Source organism: Ranitomeya variabilis, chromosome 1 (assembly GCF_051348905.1).
Source record: "Ranitomeya variabilis isolate aRanVar5 chromosome 1, aRanVar5.hap1, whole genome shotgun sequence".
Classification (NCBI taxonomy): Eukaryota; Metazoa; Chordata; class Amphibia; order Anura; family Dendrobatidae; genus Ranitomeya; species Ranitomeya variabilis.
In genome coordinates, this window is record NC_135232.1 from 258674455 (window position 1) to 258700921 (window position 26467).

General features: G+C 42.7%; 1 protein-coding gene across 1 annotated transcript in view; it reads left to right on the forward strand.

Moving 5' to 3' along the window:
• The window catches only part of ARVCF (ARVCF delta catenin family member), a 1196801-nt gene that overhangs the window by 456770 nt on the left and 713564 nt on the right, over window positions 1–26467 (forward strand). The window contains exon 5 of the mRNA XM_077293391.1: window positions 6845–6885. The gene's annotated coding sequence lies outside the window, so the exon portion shown is untranslated. The remainder of the gene's footprint in view (window positions 1–6844; window positions 6886–26467) is intronic.

Below are 26467 nucleotides of genomic sequence, written 5' to 3' on the forward strand. Positions count from 1 at the left end.
ATTTAGAGCCTTTGGAGACTCTTATTCCTCTGAAGGGGATTGACTCCACCCCATTGGCTAATAATAAACCACAATACTGGACACAAGTAACTATGCGTATTAATCCGGATCACCAGGAGATTATTCGCTTTCTGGTGCTGTATAATCTACATGATGATTTGGTGCTAGGATTGCCTTGGCTGCAATCTCACAACCCAGTCCTCGACTGGAGAGCTATGTCTGTGTTGAGCTGGGGATGTAAGGGGGCTCATGGGGATGTACCTGTGGTTTCCATTTCATCATCTATTCCCTCTGAAATTCCTGAGTTCCTGTCTGACTATCGTGACGTCTTTGAAGAATCCAAGCTTGGTTCATTACCTCCGCACCGAGAGTGCGATTGTGCCATAGATTTAATCCCGGGTAGTAAATACCCAAAGGGTCGTTTATTTAATCTGTCTGTGCCTGAACATGCTGCTATGCGAGAATATATAAAGGAGTCCTTGGAAAAGGGACATATTCGTCCATCGTCATCTCCCTTAGGAGCCGGTTTTTTCTTTGTGTCAAAAAAAGACGGCTCTTTGAGACCATGTATCGATTATCGGCTTTTGAATAAAATCACTGTAAAATATCAATACCCATTGCCGTTGCTGACTGATTTGTTTGCTCGCATAAAGGGGGCCAAGTGGTTCTCTAAGATTGACCTTCGTGGGGCGTATAATTTGGTGCGAATCAGGCAGGGGGATGAGTGGAAAACCGCATTTAATACGCCCGAGGGCCACTTTGAGTATTTAGTGATGCCTTTTGGTCTTTCAAATGCTCCGTCAGTTTTCCAGTCCTTTATGCATGATATTTTTCACGATTATTTGGATAAATTTATGATTGTGTATCTGGATGATATTCTGATTTTTTCGGATGACTGGGACTCTCATGTCCAGCAAGTCAGGAGGGTTTTCCAGGTTTTGCGGTCTAATTCTTTGTGTGTGAAGGGTTCTAAATGTGTTTTTGGGGTACAGAGGATTTCCTTTTTGGGATATATTTTTTCTCCCTCTTCCATTGAAATGGATCCTGTCAAGGTTCAAGCTATTTGTGATTGGACGCAGCCCTCTTCTCTTAAGAGTCTTCAGAAATTTTTGGGCTTTGCTAACTTTTATCGTCGATTTATTGCTGGTTTTTCGGATATTGCTAAGCCATTGACCGATTTGACTAAGAAGGGTGCTGATGTTGCTGATTGGTCCCCTGACGCTGTGGAGGCCTTTCGGGAGCTTAAGCGCCGTTTTTCCTCTGCCCCTGTGTTGCGTCAGCCTGATGTTGCTCTACCTTTTCAGGTTGAGGTCGACGCTTCTGAGATCGGAGCTGGGGCAGTGTTGTCGCAGAAAAGTTCTGACTGCTCCGTGATGAGGCCTTGTGCCTTCTTCTCCCGTAAATTTTCGCCCGCTGAGCGGAATTATGATGTTGGGAATCGGGAGCTTTTGGCCATGAAGTGGGCTTTTGAGGAGTGGCGCCATTGGCTTGAGGGGGCCAGACATCAGGTGGTGGTATTGACTGACCACAAAAACTTGATTTATCTTGAGACCGCCAGGCGCCTGAATCCTAGACAGGCGCGCTGGTCATTATTTTTCTCTCGGTTTAATTTTGTGGTGTCATACCTACCGGGTTCTAAGAATGTTAAGGCGGATGCCCTTTCTAGGAGTTTTGAGCCTGACTCGCCTGGTAACTCTGAGCCCACAGGTATCCTTAAGGATGGAGTGGTATTGTCAGCCGTTTCTCCAGACCTGCGGCGGGCCTTGCAGGAGTTTCAGGCGGATAGACCGGATCGTTGCCCACCTGATAAACTGTTTGTTCCTGATGATTGGACCAGTAGAGTCATCTCTGAGGTTCATTCTTCTGCATTGGCAGGTCATCCTGGCATTTTTGGTACCAGGGATTTGGTGGCAAGGTCCTTCTGGTGGCCTTCCCTGTCACGAGATGTGCGAGGCTTTGTGCAGTCTTGTGACGTTTGTGCTCGGGCCAAGCCTTGTTGCTCTCGGGCTAGTGGATTATTGTTGCCCTTGCCTATTCCTAAGAGGCCTTGGACGCACATCTCGATGGATTTTATTTCAGATCTGCCTGTTTCTCAGAAGATGTCTGTCATCTGGGTGGTGTGTGACCGTTTCTCTAAGATGGTCCATTTGGTTCCTCTGCCCAAGTTGCCTTCTTCTTCCGAGTTGGTTCCTCTGTTTTTTCAAAATGTTGTTCGTTTGCATGGTATTCCTGTGAATATCATTTCTGACAGAGGGACCCAATTCGTGTCTAGATTTTGGCGGGCATTCTGTGCTAGGATGGGCATAGATTTATCTTTTTCGTCCGCTTTCCATCCTCAGACGAATGGCCAGACCGAGCGGACTAATCAGACCCTGGAGACATATCTGAGGTGTTTTGTGTCTGCTGACCAGGATGATTGGGTTGCTTTTTTGCCATTGGCAGAGTTCGCTCTCAATAATCGGGCCAGCTCTGCCACTTTGGTGTCCCCGTTTTTCTGTAATTCGGGGTTTCATCCTCGATTTTCTTCTGGTCAGGTGGAATCTTCGGATTGTCCTGGAGTGGATGCTGTGGTGGAGAGATTGCATCAGATCTGGGGGCAGGTGGTGGACAATTTGAGGTTGTCCCAGGAGAAGACTCAGCTTTTTGCCAACCGCCACCGTCGTGTTGGTCCTCGGCTTTGTGTTGGGGATTTGGTGTGGTTGTCTTCTCGTTTTGTCCCTATGAGGGTCTCTTCTCCTAAGTTTAAGCCTCGGTTCATCGGCCCGTATAAGATATTGGAGATTCTTAACCCTGTTTCCTTCCGTTTGGACCTCCCTGCATCCTTTTCTATTCATAACGTTTTTCATCGGTCATTATTGCGCAGGTATGAGGTACCGGTTGTGCCTTCCGTTGAGCCTCCTGCTCCGGTGTTGGTTGAGGGTGAGTTGGAGTACGTTGTGGAGAAAATCTTAGACTCTCGTGTTTCCAGACGGAGACTCCAGTATCTGGTCAAGTGGAAGGGATACGGCCAGGAGGATAATTCTTGGGTGAATGCATCTGATGTTCATGCCTCTGATCTGGTTCGTGCCTTTCATAGGGCCCATCCTGATCGCCCTGGTGGTTCTGGTGAGGGTTCGGTGCCCCCTCCTTGAGGGGGGGGTACTGTTGTGAATTTGGATTCTGGGCTCCCCCGGTGGCTACTGGTGGAATTGAACTGGTGTTTTCATCTTCTCTGTTCACCTGTTCCCATCAAGATGTGGGAGTCGCTATATAACCTTGCTGCTCTGTTAGTTTCTTGCCGGTCAACAATGTTATCAGAAGCCTCTCTGTGCTTGTTCCTGCTCCTAGACAACTACTAGATAAGTTGGACTCTTGTCCATGTTTGTTTTTGCATTTTTGTTCCAGTTCACAGCTGTAGTTTCGTTACTGTGTCTGGAAAGCTCTTGTGAACAGGAATTGCCACTCTGGTGTTATGAGTTAATGCCAGAGTTTTAAAGTAATTTCTGGATGGTGTTTTGATAGGGTTTTCAGCTGACCATGAAAGTGTCCTTTCTGTCTTCTGCTATGTAGTAAGTGGACCTCAAATTTGCTAAACCTATTTTCATACTACGTTTGTTATTTCATCTTAATTCACCGCCAATACATGTGGGGGGCCTCTGTCTCCTTTCGGGGTATTTCTCTAGAGGTGAGCTAGGACTAATATTTTCCTCTGCTAGCATTATTTAGTCCTCCGGCTGGTGCTGGGCATCTAGAATCAACGTAGGCATGCTACCCGGCCACTGCTAGTTGTGCGTTAGGTTTAGTTCATGGTCAGCTCAGTTCCCATCTTCCAAGAGCTAGTTCCTATATATGCTGATGCTATGTTCTCTTGCCATTGAGAACATGACACCTCAGGTTACAATACTTCATATGAATATGGCTTTTCGTGGGTAATCATATATTTAAATCAAATCCAAAATCCATTTTGCAGTGCCAGAGGCAGTGCTGATCTGTAGCTCATCTGATTGGATAGAAGATTATTCCAAGCATTCAACTGGTGAAATACCTAAAATAGTGCATTATATTAGGACTAAGTAGAGCTAATCAACATATTCCACAATAAGTTCAGGCACACAGCTATAGCGCAACACGTACTGCTCTGCTCGTTATCTGCGCTGATTATACTGTACTGTTAACTAGTACTGCACTGCTGTCTACCTGTACTACTTATACCTTATAGCCCTCAACATACACTACATGGACCCTCCTGCTCTACCTATAGTACATATATATATATATACTGCTATCTGCCAGTACTACACGCACCTCTCTCTACCTGTGCTACATGTACTGTATTGCCAACTGATAATGCTTCATGTACTTTACTGCTCTGTGCCTGCACTTTATGTACTCTGCTGATCTCTACCTGGGTTGTACTGCTGATTACCTGTATTCCACATATTGTACTGCCATCTACCTACATTATATGTATTGTGCTGCTGTCTACATGTACTGTCTTTTACCAGTACAACATGTACTGTGCTGCTCTGAACTCTCTACTGCTATGATCTCTCTACCGCTCTTGAATATAATTATCTTTATTTCTAAATTGCTGGGATTCACGTCATAAGACTTCCACTTTTCTCAAGTTTATCGTTGTATAGCAGTTTGTATATTGAAGCAGAGAGAATTAGACACATAGACCCACACTTATTATGAGTCACATGCCAGTCTTAAAGCATACTTTGCTGGATGAAAATGTGGCAAGGCACATGTCTCCTAATTAATTTAGTGCATCTTTTGTTGTAACTGAAAATTAAACATTTTTGTATGCCATGGCTATAGCTGTTTTGTTTTTTAACCATCAGTGCATTTGGTGGCGGTGTTTTGAAAAGTTTAATTTGGTTACATTGTGACAAACGTGGCATTAACCGTTTTAGATACAAGAAATAGTAGACATAGAACTGGAGTGTGGTCAGAGATAGCTGGATCAGAGTCTGGAGTTGGACGATAGGTGACTTTCATATGAGCAGTGTTCTCACACAATTTACTTTACACTATCGGCAAATCGCTAGAATCTTGTTTACAAGATTGGTCGGACACTAACATTGATTTTAATCCTAAATGGCTATTTAATATACGGTAATAATCTATTGGTAATTCCTTTTTCTAATATACTTTGATTAAAAAGTCTGTTTCGTTCCCTCTCTTCTTTCTCTTTCATTCCCTCTCCTCTCTGACTGCTTTATTTTTTTCCCCTATTTCTAGATTGATGAAATTTAGTTTGATAAACTCCAGTACTTGCTTGGAAATTCAAACGAGACATCATAAGGGGTCAGAGGCTGAAGTGCAATGAAATGTCGTCTGTGATATCTGGTGGGATAGTCCCTGCTTTACTGAGCATGCATTGGTTGCCAATTCTGACATATGCCCAGTAGAAGCTCCCATGTCACTGTGCAATATTCTTTTTGATGCACACCGACTAACTGCACCAAAACTGCCCCAATAGTTTGGTCTAAAGTAAATTCGCCTTAAGGTGGCTTTAATGGGTTTTCCATCTTCAATTTATTTTACACCATTGACTTGTCCAATGTAAAATGAATAAAATCAGCTGTACTTACCTTCCCAAGATCCAGCACTGACTCTCTGGTGCTGCTCCCTGTGATTGTTTTCAGGCTGTAGTAGTGCCATCACAACTAAAGTTTCAGTGACCACTGTAGTCAATCACTGCGCTCAGTGGTGATGTAGATGGTATAAGCCACTGACCGCAGTGATTAGATGCAATTTTGGCACACCTTCTACCTGCCTGGTATACTCATAAGTTAAACTTCAAGGGGGTCCCAAAAAATGTCATAAAATGTCCCCCTTCATATAATTCAAAAGGCAGGCCATCATAGTCACGGGTCAGGACTTTCTGCAGTCTTAAGAAATATAGCTCCTTAAACCTGTGTCTCAACTGACAGAGGAGCAATATTAGTAAGCACACATACCAGAGCTACTATAGAATTGTGTGACAAGAGAATAAATAAATCTTCTCGACTGACTGAGCACAGGGGACTAAGGCTTAAAAAAAAATACTTTGTCTATTAGTTAGCTGAGAAGATTTTTTTTCTCTGATGTCACAACCCTTCTGTTCGACTCACGGGGATATGGGTGCTTCTGATACTGGTCTGTCAGTTGAGACACAGGTTTTGGGAGCTGTGTTTCTAAAGATTGCAGTCTGCCCTGATACGTGACTAGGATGCCCTGCCTTGGAATTATGTGAATGAGACCATTTCATTATATTCTTGGAGAATCCTATTAAAGGTATTGTCCAGTCCAATGAAAATTTTCAGCAAGCAGTTTTCAGTAATGTGGGATGCGGTTTTAGGTGGATGGGAAGCTAGTCAGCTCATGACTGCAAGTATGCCAATCACATACTTGTAGTCTCTTGACAATAGCTCTAACCAGCATTGTCTATCGAAAATTTTGCTTGGGGATGAACAAACCCTGTAAAGCAATAATAATTAATCTGCCTCTATATGGGAATTCTGAATTGTCTTTATGTACTTGCATGAATATTTTAACACATTTTTACTTTGTAAGTTGCCAGGAAACATGAAGTTGAAATAGTTACTAAGTATTAGACTGCCAGTATATTGCAAAACTGCATTCACTATAATTATTACAATTGATCTATGTAGATGTATTGCATTATTATGTTTTCATACAGGAATTTGCTACAGGTCATATTAGCTTGCCTATGCAACAGCTTAAATTGTATAGAGTGAGAATAGTTCAGTAACGTATCAGAATAGACACAGCACAGAGGAAATTAGCTGTTTTGTTTGAGTTTTGCAAGCCAGGATTGCCAAAATGTAAAATTTTCAACTTATTCATTTTGCAGATTTCTCGTGGATTTTCGTCTCGTAGTTTCTTCTTTCCCAAGTAAGTGTTCATTTCTCTTCCTTTCACAAGTAATGCTTTCACAAAAACGTTTCAAAAAGCTCTCAATGACCAAAAAATCCCAAAAATTTCCTTCAGGGCAAAGATGCTGACATATTCTGAAGTGTCTTCCTCCGTAAAACTTGGGTTTGCAGACATTTAAAAGACGTCGTTTGCACATACCATAGATTGCTTTTTTAAGCTCACCAGCTTCTATGTATTTTGAATGTAAATTTTCTTTGAACTGTGAAATTAATTAACATACTACATAATATTTTGACTTGTGCAACCTTGTGACTAAAATCACATTGATTCTGAAATTTGTTGCATCTTGTTTGGGATAATGTGTATATGTGAAAAAAAATGTATATAAAGTAGAAAAAAGCTGAAGCAGCAGCATAGTACCAGAGGGTGCAAACCCAGGGACTTCAGTCAGTTCCTTAACACATTGACCGCTGACCTCATTATTGCCCCCAATCAGTGACTATCTGCTGAAGACATTACTGAGATGCTAAGGTAAAGTTCCTAGGACACTCATACCGTTAATGTAACACCATATAATTTTGATTAATTGAGGTATGTATATATCAGTAGGCAGCGCTGAACGAACAAGCTCGTCTACTAATATATAAGTGGGCAGCGGCCACAGTGTTAAGAATACAGTGGCATGTAAAAGCTTAAGCACTCCTGGTCAAAATTACTGCTATTGTGAACAGTTAAACAAGTTGAAGATTAAATCATCTCTAGAATGGCTAAAGTTAAAGATGGCACATTTCTTTTGTATTTTCTGCAGAAAAAAATATACCATATATCTTCATCTTTTACATTTTAAAGATTTCAATAAGGAAAATGGGCCCATGCAAATGTTTGGGCACCCTTGGAAATTTGTGTGCTAAGATACCTTTGACCAAGTTTTCAGACCTTAGTTATCCTGTTAAGGTTATGGCTTATTCACTATCATCTTTAGGAGAGGCGAGGTGATGTAAATTTCCCAGCTTTATAAAAAGCCAGCCTCCTCTAACCTTGTACAGCAGCCAGAGGTTCTTCTAAGCAGCTCAAAAACTAAAAGGAGCAGCACAACCGACCAAATAGTCCACTGTAAAATAACTTTATTCTATCCAATATAAGATTACAATAAGTAGTACAGTAACGGGAAAATCTCCAGGATAATAAAAACAACAAGTATCAATAAAATTGCAAAAGAACACGATCCAGAGAAATATTGAATAAATATATATACAATAAGACACAATGTAAATCACGGCCAAGAACATGTGCGAAAAATCGTGATCTAAAATATGACTGAGGTGAAATAAAAATAATAATAAAATCCCCAGATATTACCAAAAACAAACAGTGTGTAAAAAAACTAAAAACAATAGTGTACATAAGGTGAAAAAAAAATAAAATTCAATACTAGACTCAGTGCCAATAAATCAACTAATAATACTGTGAGGTATAAATAGAAAACAAGTGAGATTTCATTTGGATAAATAAAGGAAATAGTAGCAGTATACTATCATCAGTGTAAGAGAGAGGGGTTAAGCCGTAAAAAAAGTAAAAAAGCAAGCAGGGAAACGCTGTAAACACTATGAAAAAGAATATCAGTAATGTATAATCACCTCGGTGAGGTAGTGAGTCCCTGGTTCCTGAATGGCATCCTCCCCAACGCGCGTTTCTTCGCTTTGCCTTTGTCAGTTTTAACTTAACTGGTTTTTTTTCACTTCTGTGCACCCTTGGCGTGGCCTATGCCTTGGTGCACCATTACAGCCTCCTATTTGCATATTAAAGCCATTCCCTTGTCTTAATTAACAGAGGTTCTTTGGTGAGACTAAGTGCTGTCTAAAATAACTTTGCATTTCTGGTCTTGTGCCGTGACACTAGATGATCACAGTACCACTCCTAGTGTCAATGTGGGCATGCACACAATGAGATTGAAGGTATATTCTGATGCCATGCATTGGGAATAACTTTCAAAGTTGAGAGATCTGCTTTAAAGATTATTTAAACTTTTGGTATATTTTTTTATGTTTTATTCTCATTCTAAGCAGATTGGTGGGTCACCCAGTTATGAGGCCACCATCAGTCGCTAAACAAAGACCCCCTACAAGACCGCAGCTCAGGAGACAGGAGTGCATGCACACAGCACAGAGTGGATCCAGCGAGTAGAAAGTCATAGTCCTGTCTCCTGAGCTGTGCATTTCTAAGAGGTCTTTTGAGCAATTGGTGGAGTCTCAGGTGCCACCCCATGATGCCCCTTTTCTATACCGAGCCAACTTCAGACTCGCACCAAGCTGCTGAGTTAATGGACCTAACACATGTAAACATAAGATATCTTCTGAAAGTTAATATTTAAAGGTTTAATAAAGCTCCTGCGTAGAGTACTAGATTACTCTAGACTTACAGATGAGAAACACACACACATATATACTGTATATATACAGTATATATATATACACACACACACATATATAAGCTGCGAACACGTATACAGTATGTTTATGTATTTTATATACGTGTTTTACGTCTGTGGGTATAGAGTAATCTAAGTAGCATAGAGAGAAAACAAAGACAACTTTTAGAAAGCTGAATCTTTATTAAGGTAATAAAATTTCACTTGCTAAATTATCTTTGAAATAGAATAATTTACAGTCCAAGAATTGCCAAGCAACAGTTTATCACAAAGGACGTCAAGGGTCTTTAGATTTAGATTGAGGTTGTAATCTGAAAATTCTGTGTCTGGCTACAGTGTGTCATATATTAGATTTCTTCAGACGTGTTTGTTGTAATGTGATCAATTTTAAATTGAATTTTAATTATCTGATTAATACATTTTACGTAAAATTGTTACAGCCCTTTAAGTTAAGGCCTCTGTAAGATCTTCCAGTGAAGAAACTTTAGTGGATATAATTGCTACAATGGCCCCTGAGGTTCTGTTTTGGCAGGGTGAAATGTAGTGGTTGCCCTATCAGTGATTGTGCGCTTACATGTAATATTTTCATAACAAAGCCATTAACAATTGACAGCCACTCTAAATCAGCGTTAGATGGCTGTTTTAACCATTTCATTGTAGTGTATATATGGGCAGACATTTGCTGAAACAATACTACAGAAACAAGTGTGATATTCAACCATTTTACAAACTAGAAAAAAAAATGCCTAATTTTACTAATGATAGATACCGTAATACTTTTAATGTTTGACGCACTTACACAAAGTAAATTTCACAATGAGAGGAAGCAATCATTGTTATACATTGGTACATGTTTCGTAAAAAGTCTGTGAGAAATCTTAAATAAGTTATCTCCTGTTCCTTAATGTTTAAAGGGGTTCTCCGAAACTAACATTTATTTTAATCCTAAATGTTTATCTATTTAATAACTACTGGCCACTATACGGACTATCGGAGTGGCCTAGGCAAGGAGCACGTGTCATACAGCTTGTAAGCACCAATCTAAAGCCGGCCAGATCACCGATTCTGGTCACCTTCAGTCCCCCTGAGTCTTCTCCTCGGCCAACAGCCCTGGAAACTGCACAATACACAGCAGCGGCACGACCAACACTGGTCAGAACTGTCAACCTTCCACTTCCCGTGAGCAGGAAATCGGGAGGCAGAGGAGCAATTCACTGCTGAACAGTAGCGTAGCTACCAGGGGGGCAGAGGGGGCGGTCGCCCCGGGCCCTGTGCTCTGAGGGGGCCCACCCGGAGCTACGCTACTGTCAGGGCCGGCGTTAGGGGCCCCTGCCTCCGGTCAATGTTTATCTGTAATTTCCCCTGCGTTTGTACTGTGTATGTAGCTAAAGTAACATGCACGGTACAAACACTCACAGGGAGTCAGCAGAGAGAAGAGAAGGCCTCCAATCAGAGTGCAGGGAGTGAGTCATGTGATCGCTCTTCTGCAGTCTGTGGAGGAGAGGGGGAAGGGAGGCCACTCACCCAATCCCGGCTGAGCGCGCTCTGCTTCAAAGCTCCCTGCTGCAGAGAAGTGATCAGCTCCAGCAGCAGCAGCAGCCGGGGGCGCAGGGGGACTCTGCCTCTGACTGACCTGAGCTCACTGCCTGCACATGATGTCTGCAGCATCTGACTTGGAGGAGCCTGAGGAGCAGCCCCCAGGACCAGAGGACACTCTCCACACAGCATGATGAGTATCTTGGCACATGTCATTTGCTATTTGATATGTCTGATCTGTTGCCTTGAATACATACATACAGGCACAGTATATAAAGCAATGAAGGTTCTTAAAGGGAACCTGTCACCCCGTTTTTTAAAGATGAGATAAAAATAGCGTTAAATAGGGGCAGAGCTGGGCGTTACATTAGTGTCTTTTTTGTGCCTTTATTCCCCAGCTATGCTGTCGAAATACCTTTTAAAGTCGCCATTTTGGGCTGTCACTCACGCTGGTCTGGTCAAATGGGCGTGGTGACAGCGCTGTTTCTTCCCCCAGATCTTGCTTATCTGTCCGTTGGTGGCGTAGTGGTTTGCGCATGTCCAGCTGCCGAATCCACTGCCCAGGTGAAGGAAAAGAACGCGATCTGCGCTGTTCCCCTGGTGATCGGTGGGGGCGGCCATCTTCCTGAGGCCGCACGTGCGCAGATGGAGTGCTCTGCTGCACGGGGCTTCAGGAAAATGGCTGCGGGATGTCGCGCGTGAGCAGATGGAGATCGCGGCGGCCATTTTCCTGAAGCCCCGGGAAGCCGAGCACTCCATCTGCGCACGCGCAGCCTCAGGAAGATGGCGCACACCACTACGCCACCAACGGACAGATAAGCAAGGTCTGGGGGAAGAAACAGCGATGTCACCACGCCCATTTGACCAGACCAGCGTGAGTGACAGCCCAAAATGGCGACTTTACAAAGGTATTTCGGCAGCATAGCTGGGGAATCAAGGCACACAAAAGACACCAATGTAAAGCACAGCTCTGCCCCTATTTAACGCTATTTTTATCTCATCTTTAAAAAACGGGGTGACAGGTTCCCTTTAAACTTGTATGTCTTGTTTATCCTGCAATCTGGACAGACACTGAACACTGACATGTGATCGATAAGTGTCTTCGCACATCATTTATTTACTGCTGATTAGCTTATGAGAAGGAGAATGATTATTTTCTTAAGTTTGCGAGCGTCTGGAATCTTGCAGGACGGCTTTTACATGTGGGAGCCTGTCATCATATAAGGTCCGGCCAGCATCTGTACACCCTAACATAGTGTTCTAGAATGCTCTCTATGTCCCCAATCCTCTATGCAAGGCACAAAAAAGAGCTTTTATTATAATCACGGATGGCGCAGTCCGGGCGTCACAGTCTTGACCCGGCGCCGTCTTTCTTCCTGTGATCGCTGTCCCGCTTCGTGTGGAAGATGCGTCCTACATCATGCATTCAGTGTCCTCTATCACACTCCCGTGCAGGTGCACTTCTCTTTGCCCTGCTGAAGTCAGAGCACAGTATTGTAGTGCGCATGCGCCGGCTTTATTTCCAGGTCATCAGCGCCCTTTGGCCTTTCCCAGCGCACATGCACTACAGTACTTGGCTCTGCTTTCAGCAGCCTAGAGAGAAGTGCGCCTGCACAGGAGCGCAATGGGTGACACTGTGTGGATGACGTAGGATGTGTCATACAGATGAAGCAGTAATGGAGGATGGCGATCTTAAGTCAAGACCAGCGATGCCTTGGTGAGAGCCATTGGTGAGTATAATGAGAGGTAATTTTTATGCCTTGAGGAGGGGATTGGGGACACATTTACAGCCTTCCTTATAGAGGCTGCCTATGGGAGCTGCATTATACTATATAGTCTTCCTATGTGAAGGGCATTATACTATAGGGTCTGCCTATGGGGAGTGCATGATACTATATGGAGGCCTATGGGGAATGTATTATACCATATTGAGGACTATCCGGTGTATTATGCTATATGGAGGCTATCTAGAGGGCCATCATTCAGTGTGGAGATTACAGCGACGGGGCCATCATACAGTGTTGGAGCCAGTTTGGAGGATATTAACGGGTCAGTATATACAGTGGGGGGCATCATACTGTGTATAGGGGAGCTGTACAGTGGGGGAGACTTGGGACTTTATTAAATGTAAAGTGGGCACTTATTCTTACAGGGGGACTCAGGTTACTGTGACTATCAAAGGGTCACACACAGAGGGCATTATTACTTTCTAGGGGACAAAATGTGGGCACTGTTTTCTAGGGCACTTGCACCCGGCATTACTATATTATAGAGGGGTGCTTTAGAATTTAGAGGGCACAGAGAACCACACAGCAGGTGCAGTAATAGGGACACATACGGCAGCAGCGGCTCAGTATTGGGCTATCAGTAGGATGAGGAGTTTGTGCAGGTTGGGAATAGATGGTGATGGTGCTGGAATGTGAGAAGTGAAACGTGTCTTTGTTGTAATCTCTGCAGATGAGTTGTAGCTGGAAGAAGTTGTCATGTCGGTCTGGGCCAGATGGAAAAGACGGGAAAAATGAACAATTCTATCAGAAAGAACGTCAGAGGTAAGTCATTATCTGTAACTGTGCAGTGATCTGTTATATGTTCTGTAGGACTGGTATCTACCACTGACCATATGGCGGTAATATCAGTGTTGGTCTTTATATAGAGATTATCTTCAGTAACAGCGCGGTCTCCTCCACTATTAGGGCGCATCACTGAATTGTAATGAAGGTTACCTGGTTAGGGGCCCACTCAGAACCTTCGCCCCCCCTGGACCAAAACCCTAGCTACGCCTCTGCTGCTGAATCATGAAGATGGTGTATGTCCCTTCATACAGTGACAACTGGTAAAGCATCAAGTCAACAAACTTGTTAAAAGTCTTTGAGCAAAATTAATGGGATTTTCCTATAAATAACATTTTTCTATCTTTAACAGAATAAATAATAAATGTATGATCACATAGGGCCAACCCATTTGGACCCCCAACGATCATGAAAAGTGGTCCCATAGGAACGTATGTGAATGGAGTGCGACCACCAGTTCTATAGACCGTGAATACTGCTGGAGTAGCACATGCTTACTTCTGCTCCATTCACACAGATGACTTTAGGACCCACAACGATCATATATTTATCATCTATCTTGTGGATAGGTTATATATGTTTTCTACGGGAAACCACTTTAAAGTAAGTGATAACACCCCTTACATGATTTTTTGCTGCCCACCTGCATGTGCCATTTTATTTGAACATCTTATACCAGATTCTGTGCTGCGCATTGTATGTATAACATAAGCCTGTTTTAGTTTTTTTCCATTTTATCCATGCAACACAAATGTATAAGGCCAGGATCACACATACGCGAGATACGGCCGAGTCTCGCAGGTGAAATCCCTCCTCTGGCGCCAGCACTTGGGAGCGGAGCGTGCAGTTCCATGTATTGCTGTGCGGCTGCACACTCCGTTCCGCAGTGCCGGCGCCAGAGGAGGGATTTCACCTGCGAGACTCGGCCGTATCTCGCGTATGTGTGATCCCGGCCTTACTCATTTATTACAACCAAGTCCTGTATTTCATAAAACCATGTTTTATAGTGCGACACGCATGACTTATCCATCCTTCAAATGTTACAGAATTCAAAATAATCCAATCATAAAATCATGTTTTAGTTTTGATACTGATGATTTAAACCATAAACAGCCTCTGTTCACATTGCCGTCATAGTTACTGCTCATCAGACTCCCTTTAACCTTACAGGAAATCTGTCACCAGATTTTTGACACCTAATCTGAGAACAGACTGATGTAGGGACAAAGACCGTGATTCCAGCGATGTGTCACTTACTGGGCTGCTTAGTGTAATTTGATAAAATAACTGTTTTATCAGCAGAAAATTATCACTAAATGTGCTATCAGGTAGTGATGTATAGTCATGAGCTCTATGTAACCCTACCCCCATCACTGATTGGCAGCTTTCTGTCTATGCCCAGTGTACACAGAAAGCTGCCAATCAATGATGTGGGTGGGTTTATACAGGTCTCAACCTTCAGAGAACTGCTAGATCTGCAGCAGAAAAGCAGGGAATGTATCATAAAGACAAAGAACAGCTCAGTAGGTGACACATCACTGGAATCGGGGTCTCTGCTGCTACAATATGCTGCTCTCAGCAAAACCCTAGTAACAGATTTCCTTTAAAAGTGACGGATCCATGATACGTAAATGAGATCAACTAGGATCCATTACAAAATAGTCCTGTATAAGGCATCGTGGATCTTTTTCAAATCCGCACCAGGGTGATCATTATTTTGTGATATGTTTATTCTCCTCCCCTTTAAAGTGTTAATCTTTTCTATCATGATGGGATGAGATCACTTATGTGATTTTTTTTTACTTGTCCACTGCATATTTATAAAGCCTGTAGAGATAAATTTGTTCACTTGTTTCATCATTTTTTTTTTTCAAAGGCAGACCTTCTTAGCAGGCTGAAGACAGAGTTCTTGTTTTCCGTAATGATCTTATTGAGTTGATTATGCATTACAGAATGATAAATCCTACTAGGTTACTCGCCTTTGGCAATATATCTTAAAATTGATTATATTGAGTACATACATATTAAGTATTTGTTCTATGTTTCCATAATACGGAGAGGGCATCTAGCTCTGGTTTTATGTAAAATGGATTTGTTTGAAATACTTCTCTGTTTCGGTACTCAGAGCATATACTGCACACAATGATTAAAAGCACAAAGCTTCAAATGGAGAGGTTTTGTAGTGATCCAAGAAATAAATAATTGCACTATTGCACATTAGTTTGGATCCTGCAGGCATGGGTTATTTACTATCATCTGCTCCTCTTTTATCTTCTGCAAAGACCACATACACAATAGACTAACTACTCCCGAACTTGCCCAAAATCCACTGACTGTCTAATATTGCATGGGACTACCAATTAAGAGAAAAGCCACCGGCAGGGAAGTTTGGCAGCGTCTCTTTGATAGATTACAGGAGACCTCAACCAGCTGAGTACTTATGTGTATGGGAGAATTGGGGTAGATAGCTGTCTGACTGACAAAGGTATCTGTCTGACATTTAGGGATGTGTACCCACGATGAGCTTTTCTTGCGTTTTTCACTGCTCCAAAAACTGAGCGTCTTACAGTTCTAGCAAAGCAGATGGGATTTATAGAAATCTCATGTCCACCGTGCTTCTTTTTTTCTTTCTATTTTACACAACGTGAACTGACCTGCGGTGCTTGTGTCAAATGCGCAATATGTCAATTTCTCTTGCGGGGAACGCAGAGTTTTATGTGTAGATTTTTCCCATAGACATGCGCACATCCACACCTTAGTGTATCAAGCTATGTACACAAAAATGAAGACTTTTTGCAAAGTTTTTTTTTTTCTATTTTTTTTAATTTATTTAATTATTTTACCAGCAATAAAAATGTTTTCAAAGGTGGACATATTCCTTAATATTAGTTGGCCAAACCGTAGCAAGCATTCATACAGACACAGAGGAAAAATGATTTAGAAATAGATGTTGCATAAAATGTATTATTTTGCATATTTTAGATTTCTGTTATAGTTTTGTTTAATTTTACTTTGTTAGTGATTATATTGCTTGTATTGTAGAAAGTCAGAAGCTACTGTAAATGGTTTAAATGGAAGGAATCTAATGTAACAGTGGGCAGGGGTCTGCGCCATCTTCAGCAAACATCTTTTAACCTTATCACATATATTATCATCTTAGTAGTGCAGGATGAAAAGAAGGGTTTGAATCTTTATTGCAAGCGTTCTTGAGTCTGGATACTGCTGTTTGCCTCTGAATCCCATGCTGGTTTGGCTCTGATTCTGAATACAGAAGCCATGAAATGAGCCGGGAACTGAATTTATTAAACTTGGCATACAATTTGAAGTGTTATGTAAAAATGATCCCTTGTGACATAAACTAAATAAAATATTGTGCTTGGGTGACATTGTGCAACAACATCCTTTTTGGCAAGTTAAAATAATGGCACCAGTCTTAATATAGGTTAAATTTATAGTTGGATTAACCCATTATCTACCAATGTCCTTTTTTTGGGACGCCTAATCTTTAGCTTCTAGCAGCTATGATTTTATAATTTTTATAATTAGGTCCAATTTTTTGTGTTGTGTTTGTAAAATTAATGTTTTCAAAATAGGAAATCATGTCATTGTCATTTTTAATTGAATATTGGGACGCCCTTTTCTGAAAAATCCGTACTTGTAAACATTTTGCAAATTATGTTTCTGATTCATACAGAAAATCTGTCATTAAAAAAAAATGAAAATTGCTAATTTGGCAAGTAATGGGTTAATAGTACAAAATGGCCCTCAGACTCTACATACCATCAGTTCATAAGGTGGTTAAATAGTGATGGTAGGGGCGCGCGTGCACATGACTGTATTTTCAGTCTGAGTTCTGTTAAAAATAAAAAACAAATCGCTCTTGCACCCACTTAATCCAACGGGACTGTGCAGATGAGCATTTTTTTTTTTCACTGACAGACTGCATGTCAAGAAAAATCACAGCATGCACTAGATTCCTCCACAAATTGGATGAAAAGCGCCTGTTCAAGTCTATGGGTATGAGAAAAAAGAGGATGCCATACAGAGCCACAGTATAACATCTGATTTTTATGGATACATTGCAATTCTGTAACATAGGAAACTGAGAATGGTACAGTAAATGATTGATACCTGCTGCAGTAAAAAACTTATTGTATACTGATGACAAGTGAAAATAATATTGTCCCACTTTTCTGGATGAAACTGTGAAGGATTTTTATATAGATGTGTGAGCCTACCATAATAGATGCAGTTAAAGAGGTTGTCCGGTCCAAAATGATAAGTCTGCGTTCACTCTGAGGGACTGCAGACTTATGAATCCTCCCCCAGTGAACTGTTCGCTGTGAGGATTCACCAGTTTCTGAGGCGGGAATGGCAGTGATGTATGAGTTATACATACTCCAGGCCAGAGCCCGTCTAGTGGGCGCAGTCTCGCTCTATACACTTATATTAAGCAAGGCTGCGCCCACTGGGCGGCTGTGTCACTAGATGGGGCACAGTCTCACTCCACACACTTGTATTAAGGAAGGCTGCGCCCACTGGATGGCCATGTCACTAGGCTGCTCCACAGGCCGCTAGTCGGTCTCTGGTCGGGAGTATGTATAACTCATACGTACCCGCCAGTCCCTGCTCAGAAACTGGCGAATCCCCTCAGCGCACAGTGCGTGTGCTGGGGAGATTCATAAAATAGCAATAAACTTCGGCACTCAAACAAAAAAATTTAATTTTCAATATTCACACGAAAACAAGAGGCAAAAACCAAAATACATTAAGCGACCCTTGTGGATACAGTTATACTTCTGCAATGTTTTGGCATAGATATGCCTTTTTCTAGCAAAATCTGTGTGGAGATATACACAATAGCATTAGCGTTTGAAAATATTAAAAAATATTCAAAAAGTTATTAAAATTGAGAATTTCAAAATCACAAATATGCACAATGTGAAACCAACATTTAGAGAACCTATTTGAATAATCTGTATACAAACAGCCAGCACATATAAAAAAATTGATAACATTTCTTAACAGGCCCCCCTAATGAAATAAAGATATAGAGTGGCACTGGATCCATGTATGGAGAGGAGTCATGGTTATCATTTGGTAACAGAAGAAATGGACACCAAGGTATATGAAAAGGTTTGTTTTACCTGGACAGCAAAGGGTCTCCAATGTGTTGTTAGCTCATGCCTAGAATAGACCGCACCGGTCTGTTAGTAGTAAGTCATAACACGGTGACACGAAGTGTAGGTCATAATAAAGGAGAAGAAAGAGCACCAGTGCAAACATATTTTTACCTGAATAGTCTGGGAATTCCAGGAGGAGGACACAACATGTGCCAGTGCCGGGGATAGACCGCTCCGGTCTGTTATTTAAGCGTCCCCAGGAAGGCAATACCGAATACTTCCGGTTCGCTCCAGCCTGAGCTGTCGGTCGCTTTTGCGCAAGCGCATGTACAAAGAGGCCGGAAAAAGCTGAGTGCCCTCATGTCAGTGTTTGCGATGCGCTCAGGAATGTAGATGCGCATGCGCAAGGAGCTGTGCTCGTCTGTCGCATTTCGGACTTGTGTGGTTTAGCAGGAGGAAAAAGAAAAAAAGGAAGAATCAAGAAAAAGAAAGGAAGCCACCGCTTACGGGGCTAATCTGGAAGCAAGCTATTAAATGAAACACAAGTAAAGTAAAACTATATCACTTATGGGGTTAGTGTGAGTTTGAGCAAAGTAAGATAAAACAAAAGCAATTTATAGAAAAGAGAAATTGAGCCATATACCTGATCTGGTGTCTATTGTGAGATCTATGAGAAAAATAAAAAAGACAATTATTCCTCATGGATCCAATGTCACATATGTCCATATATATGAATATACAGTATATCAAAGCTTAGCGATCAATATCTAGTTTGAGAGTTATTGTTTTTTGTTATTTAACCCCTTAGTGACAGCCAATCCGTCTTTTAACTGACCTGAGATATAAGAGAATAGCCTCCCCATACAGGTGACAATCCAGCAGCTGTCAGCTGTACACTATAGCTGACAACTTGCTGCATCAGCCACAATCAGTGTTTGCACCGTCCATATCTGTTTAACCCCTTAGATGCTGCTGTCAATAGTGACTACATCATTATAAATGGTTAACAGCGTGTAGGGGCTTCCTCTTTATCCAAATTGGTGCCCTCAGATCATGATTTTGTGGTCCTGATGTTTGCGATGGCAATTCATGACCAAATAGTGGCCTTACAGTCTAACAGCTCTAGTAATCTGTTCAGAAGTTAGAGGCATTTAGGTGGTAAAAATACACATTTTCATTTCTGTCATACCACTTTGCATTAATTCCTGTAAAGCACCTGAAGGGTTAATAAACTACCTGACAGCAGTTTTCAATATGTCAGGGGGTGCTGTTTTTAAAATGGTATCACGTTTGGGGGTTTCCCAATATATGGGACCCCTAAAGTCACTTCAAACATGGATAAGTCCCTAAAAAAATAAATTTTGTAAATTTCCTTGAAAAAATGAAAAATTGCTGCTACATTTTTAAACCTCCTAAAATGCTAACAAAATAAAATAACATTTTAAAAATGGTGCTGATGTAAAGCCGACATGTGGGAAATGTTATTTATTAATGGTTTGCTGTTATATGACCATCTGGATTAAAGGGAAAATCATTCAAATTTAGAAAATTGCTAATTTTTTAACTTTGTTCTCAAATTATTATTTTTTATAAATAAGCACAAAACATATTGATCTAAATTTACCATTATCATAAAATATAATGTGTCACGAAAAAACATTCTCAAAATCACTGGGATTTGTTGAAGCGTTGCAGGGTTATTACCACATAAAGTGACACTGGTCAGATTTAAAAAATTTGGCTCCGTCACTAAGGGGTTAATAAAAAATAAAATTAAAGCAGGCTCCAGAGAAAAATATAAATATCTCTAAATGCTTTTTTTTAATAGAAATAATCATACATAGAAGGGAGGCAAAGATCATCACACGATTATGTCAAAAGCTTAGTTTATTAGTATGAACCTCATACTCCCTATTCAAACCGAGTGGAGATAGGGTCTGCAACTTGTGAATCCAAAACGACTCATGCTCTTTTAATACCTTTATTCTATTCCCACCCCTTCTGTTCGGCAGGAGATGGTCTATCACTTAAACTGAGCTATAGTGTGGCTGGAGGAAATGAAATGAGATGGGATGGGTAATAGAGTACGTCTACATCTGATTGTGGACTTATGTTGCGATATGCGATCCCAGATATGATGGGTGGTCTCCCCAACATATCCGAGACCGCATGGGCACTTAATTAGGTAGACTACGTATGTGGATTCACATATATAAAAGCCCTTAATGGAATAGCGTTTTCCTGAATGTGGTTGGGTAAAGGTGTTGCCCTTGGAAATGTTGGAACCCTGTAAACACCCTAAACACGGGAAAGTACCATTACATAGTGTTGTTAATGTGCGTTGTAGGGAACCCGATTTTGAGGAACCCACATCAGCCCTCACAAGGTGATTCCTAATGTTGTCAGGTCGTTTTTGGCCCATGATGGGTCTGTTATTGAATTCAGGCACTTCCGGGAAGGATTCTTACAAGAATTGACCAATCTGTTTCTTAGACAGATCAAAGTGCTAACAAAGACCAGTCTTTGACGCTTTTATTTTTGTATTTGCACAGTTGTTATTATGGAAGATTTTAAGACTCGATCCGGGTAACCTCTTTGTCGGAATTTCAAATCCATGTCCTCATGTCTAATGGCCTGGACGTTTTCGTTTATAACGATACGTCGAACCCTGTAATATTGGGATTTGGGAAGAGCCCTTTTACATGTTGAGGGTGACAACTCATATAATGGAGCAGACTCTTCTTGTCTGTTGGCTTAGTGTACAAGTCAGTCTCCAACTTTCTGTCCATTGTAATAGAAACCATGGTATCCAAGAAATGAATGGATTGTGTGTCATAGTGAATGGAGAAAGAGATGCCTGGAATTGCTGTATTGATGTTTGTAAAAAACTGGAAGAGGGTTTCATGACTACCAGTCCAAATAAGGAAAATATCATCTATAAATCTTTCTCGGTCCCCCATGACAGCACTACGGAGAGAGGGGATCCGCCCTTCAGGGACAGGAAACCTACAGATAAAAGGGCGGTACCTCTCCCTCGCATCAGTTGGTTTCCTGTCCCTGACGGGGAACCTCTTTTCGGCAGTACCTGCAAAGAAGACGCGTATCCAAAGGACTGGGACCAGACAGTCGGGTTCCGGCAGCGAGGAGGCTCCTGCCGCGGCTTGTCCGGCACCCGAAGCCGCCACCGCTGGAACCGACGGGTTCTTCAGGGTGTGCGGGGGAGAGACCGCCGCCAGACTCTGAGGGAGGAAGGGGCGCTGGTCACCCGGAGCTCCTGTGCCAGCCTCTGCACGCTCCAGGTGCAGAAAGATGGCCGCCGCTCCGGAAATGCGGCGTTAACTTCCGGGTCATCTCCGCGCGCATGCGCGGTAATCTCTCTCTCTCCCTGGGATGTGCGCAGGACCGGAAGTGCGGCAGAACGCCGGAGGTGGCGCCGGATTCAAAAAGGGAGATAGTGCACACATAGCTGTCGCACTATCTCCCTGTAACCATGGAGGACAGCGAACCACAGCAGCTGCAGCCCAGACAGCAGCACCATAAGAAGGTGGACCCCAAGAGCTCCAGAAGAAGTGGGTCAAGCAGTCGGTCCACACAGCGCAGCAGATCGGCTGCAAGGACTAACTCCCCTCCTCAAGAGGCTCCACTGCCAGACCCAGGCCCTCCTCCAGAACCGGTACCTGCCTCCACATCCGAATGGTGAGTGATCTCCGTGAAAGTATATATTTTATAATGGGGCTTCCTCTTCTCCCTTACTAGGGTAAGAAGAGCCTGGAGAAAAAGAAAAATAGGGTCTGCCCCACCTGTAGCAAAGCTTTGCCGGTAACATGGAGCAAAAAGCTTTGTAAATCTTGCATTCAGCGTTTATTGTGTGAAGAAACCACCGACTTCGCATCTGAACTTAAAACTATAATTAGATCTGAAGTTCAGAATGCCCTGTTATCTTCCAAAAAAGGGAAGGATAAGGTAAAGGAGACAGTATATTCTCACTCTGTCCGATCCTCGTCCGAGGACGTGGACTCTAACGATTCTAAATCCTCCCTATCTTCCTCTGATGAAGATTCAGGCCGTCATTGCTTCCCACTAGAGGACGTGGACGCTTTAGTAAAAGCCGTCAGAGCCACTATGGGGGTTGAGGATCCCAGACCCGATAAAACGGCTCAAGATATAATGTTCGGAGGTCTGGGACAAAAAAAGCGGAGAGCTTTTCCGTTAAATTCCAATGTCCAGACACTGATCAAAAAAGAATGGGAAAAACCGGACAGGAGAAATTCTTCAGTACCCTCGCTTAAAAGAAAGTACCCCTTCGATGACGAGGCATCCACTTCTTGGGACAAGGCACCAAAATTGGACGTAGCAGTGGCCAAAGCCTTGAAAAAATTTGCGCTCCCGTTTGAGGATATGGGCACCCTCAAAGACCCCTTAGACAAGAAAGTGGATACCTTTCTTAAAGGGGCATGGGAATCGGCTGGGGGTAGCTTGAGACCTGCAGTCGCAGCGACCTGCACCTCCAGGTCTTTGATGGTGTGGGTTGACCAGCTGGAAAACCAGATTAAGGACGGGTCACCCAGAAGTAAATTGCTTGATTCAATCCCTGCAATTAGGGCAGCAGCAGCGTGCCTAGCGGACTCCTCAGCGGACTCAGTACGTTTAACATCCAAGGCCGCTGCCCTCTCCAACGCAGCTAGAAGGACCCTATGGCTTAAGAGCTGGCCAGGGGACCTCCAAACAAAGCTGAAATTGTGTTCTATCCCATGCGAGGGAAATTTCTTCTTTGGGGAAACCCTGGATGACATCCTCCAGAAAGCAGGGGACAAAGAAGGGGTTTCCAAATCTGGGGCCAGCCCCATTTAAACAGTCCTTTCGGAACCGGAAATTTTTTCGTCGGAGACCTCCCAGAGAACAGAATAAATGGGAAGAAGGGAGAAGACGAGATAGAGGCTACCTTTTTGGCAACACCTCCCGTGACAAAAAGCCCTCCAAATGACATTTTTCCTACGGTGGGGTAAAGGCTCACCTCATTTCTTCCTGCCTGGAAGAAAATATCCAACAACACCTGGATTTTAAGACTCATACAATCCGGTCTAAAAATAGATTTCCTTCTCCCCCCCCGAAATTACGTATTGACAAAAACTAGGTCTTCGGCAGCAGAACAAGCGGCATTAGAGAAAGAAATTATTTCCCTACTGCAGAAAGCCGTAATTCAGGAAATCTCTCCTCAAGAAATGGAGGAGGGGTTTTTCTCCCCTCTGTTTCTAGTACCGAAACCCGACGGGTCCTTTCGGACGATTATAAACTTAAGAAACTTAAACATTTATGTAAGAAATCACAAGTTCAAAATGGAAACGATAAAATCTACAATAAAAATTATTTTTCCAAATTGCTTCATGGTCGTGATAGACCTAACCGACGCATATTACCATGTGCCCATCCACGAACAATCTCAAAAATTTCTCAGGATGGCGGTTTCCATAAAGGGAAAAATAAGAAACTTCCAGTACAGGGCCCTCCCGTTCGGGATCTCAATTGCTCCGCGAATATTCACGAAAATAATAGCAGAGATGATGGCCCACATAAGGGAACAAAACATTATCATAGTCCCTTACTTGGACGATTTTCTTATAGCCAGCGACTCGGCTCAAAGCTGCAGAGAACAGAGAGACCGAGTAATGACTATTCTAACGGACTTGGGTTGGCTCATAAACATAAAAAAATCAAAGTTGGAACCCTCTCAAGTACAGGAGTTCCTAGGGCTGACGTTAGACTCCCAGGTTCAAGGATGTCAACTCCCGGGCCCCAAAAAAGACAAAATATTAACCATGATAGCACAAACACTGCAAAACCCCTCCATGACTCTAAGGAGGGCAATGTCACTGCTGGGCTCTCTGTCTTCATGCCTGCCGGCGATACCTTTCGCACAATTCCACACAAGGGAGCTTCCGTGGCACATAATAGAATGGCAGTTAATATTAAAAAACAATTTGGAAAGCAGGGTCACTCTAAATTCCTCCGTTATTCATTCCCTTCTCTGGTGGGGAAAGAACCAGAATATTTCAAAAGGGATTCCTTGGGTACCAAAAATATCTCGGGTGATAACAACCGATGCGAGTCCCAGGGGGTGGGGGGCCCACATGGCAGACAGAGTGGCTCAGGGCAACTGGTCAATTCAGGAACTGCCAGCATCCTCAAATCAAAAAGAACTCTGGGCGGTGCATCGTGCTCTTCTATCGTTCCTTACCTACATTCGGGGACATCATGTCCGAATTTTCTCGGACAATATAGTGACAGTAGCCTATATAAATCACCAGGGAGGAACAAGGTCTCAGTCACTGATGAATTCCTCCGCCAAAATTATCAGCCTTGCAGAGAGAAATCTACTATCCCTTTCTGCATTGCATATTCAAGGTTCAAAAAACGAGAAAGCAGATTACTTGAGTCGAACCCAGTTGAAACAAGACGAGTGGTCCCTGAATCAGTCTGTCTACAACCAGATCACGAGAATGTGGGGGACCCCAACAATAGACTTGTTCGCCAATTGCAAAAACAAAAAAGTAAACAAATTTTGTTCTCTAAGCCTGGAAGGGAATCCCCAGGCTCTGGATGCCTTTCTGATTCCATGGACACACAAACTGACATACGCTTTTCCACCAACCATTCTGATTCCGGCAGTCATTCGGAAAGTCAGAGAGGACAAAACAAAAATGATCCTTATTGCCCCGTTCTGGCCAAAAAGGACATGGTTTTCCTGGCTAAGGATGCTATCGGTCTCAGACCCATGGGTTCTACCGAATTTGCCAGACCTACTACAGCAAGGACCGATCTTCCACCCACAGGAGACGAACTTGCATTTGACAGCCTGGTTTTTGAACGGGAACTATTAAAAGAAAGAGGCTTTTCAGACAACTTGGTTGCAACATTGTTAAAATGTAGAAAACCTATTACTACTAAAATATATGGTAAAACATGGAAAAAATTCTTGTCTGTATCCAAAGTTAAAATCCAGGAGGGACCCTCAATTAATAAAATACTGGAGTTCCTACAAAAAGGTCTGGAACAGGGGTTAGCGGTTAGTACTCTTAAGGTGCAGAAAGCAGCCCTGGGTGCACTCTATAACCAGAATATTGCAGCCAACCCATGGATAATAAGATTCATTAAGGCGGTAACACGAGCAAAACCTGTAGTTACCCAAAAAATGCCCCCATGGGATTTAAATTTAGTCCTCTCAGCGTTATCTGGCTCTCCATTTGAACCCATAGACATGATTCCCATTAAAATGCTATCTCTTAAGACTATTCTTCTGGTAGCCTTAACATCTGCACGCAGGATAAGCGACATCCAAGCCTTATCCTCAAACCCTCCCTTTACAAAAATAATGGATGATAGTGTCACTCTAAAAGTACTGCAGCACCCCAGAGTCCTGGTCGTTGCAGTACTGTGGCTCCGCCGCTAAGGGGGGCTATGGTACGTCTGTTGGCACTGAAGGAGTTTGTCTGACCAGGTATCACATACACCAATACATTTCACAGTCGGGCCTCCAGGGGGAGCTAAGGGTGCTATTTATTAGGCCACTCCTCACCATGTGGGTAAACTGGGGGTCAGGCAGGAAGTTAGTTCAGAAAGCTGACTGGGTTGGAACCAGGCAACACCTTGTGGCAGGGGGTGTTGTGGGGAAGATTCGGTAGGGTCCCTGTCAGGTTTGGGATCCTGACAGAGGCCTGGCAACAAGAAAGAACGTCACGGGACCGTGCCTGCTCAGCATAGCGGCGGTGCCCTAAGAAAGGATCAGAAGCGAGATATATTGTGCTGAGTGAGAAACAAGATCAAAGCAAGAAGGAGAATACCAGTAGGAGTCGTGCTGTAAGACCGAGGCAACATCCTACTGAGGCGCACAACCGGCGGCCGGAACACCGAGGAAGTATTCATATATCTAGCTCCAAGCAATACTT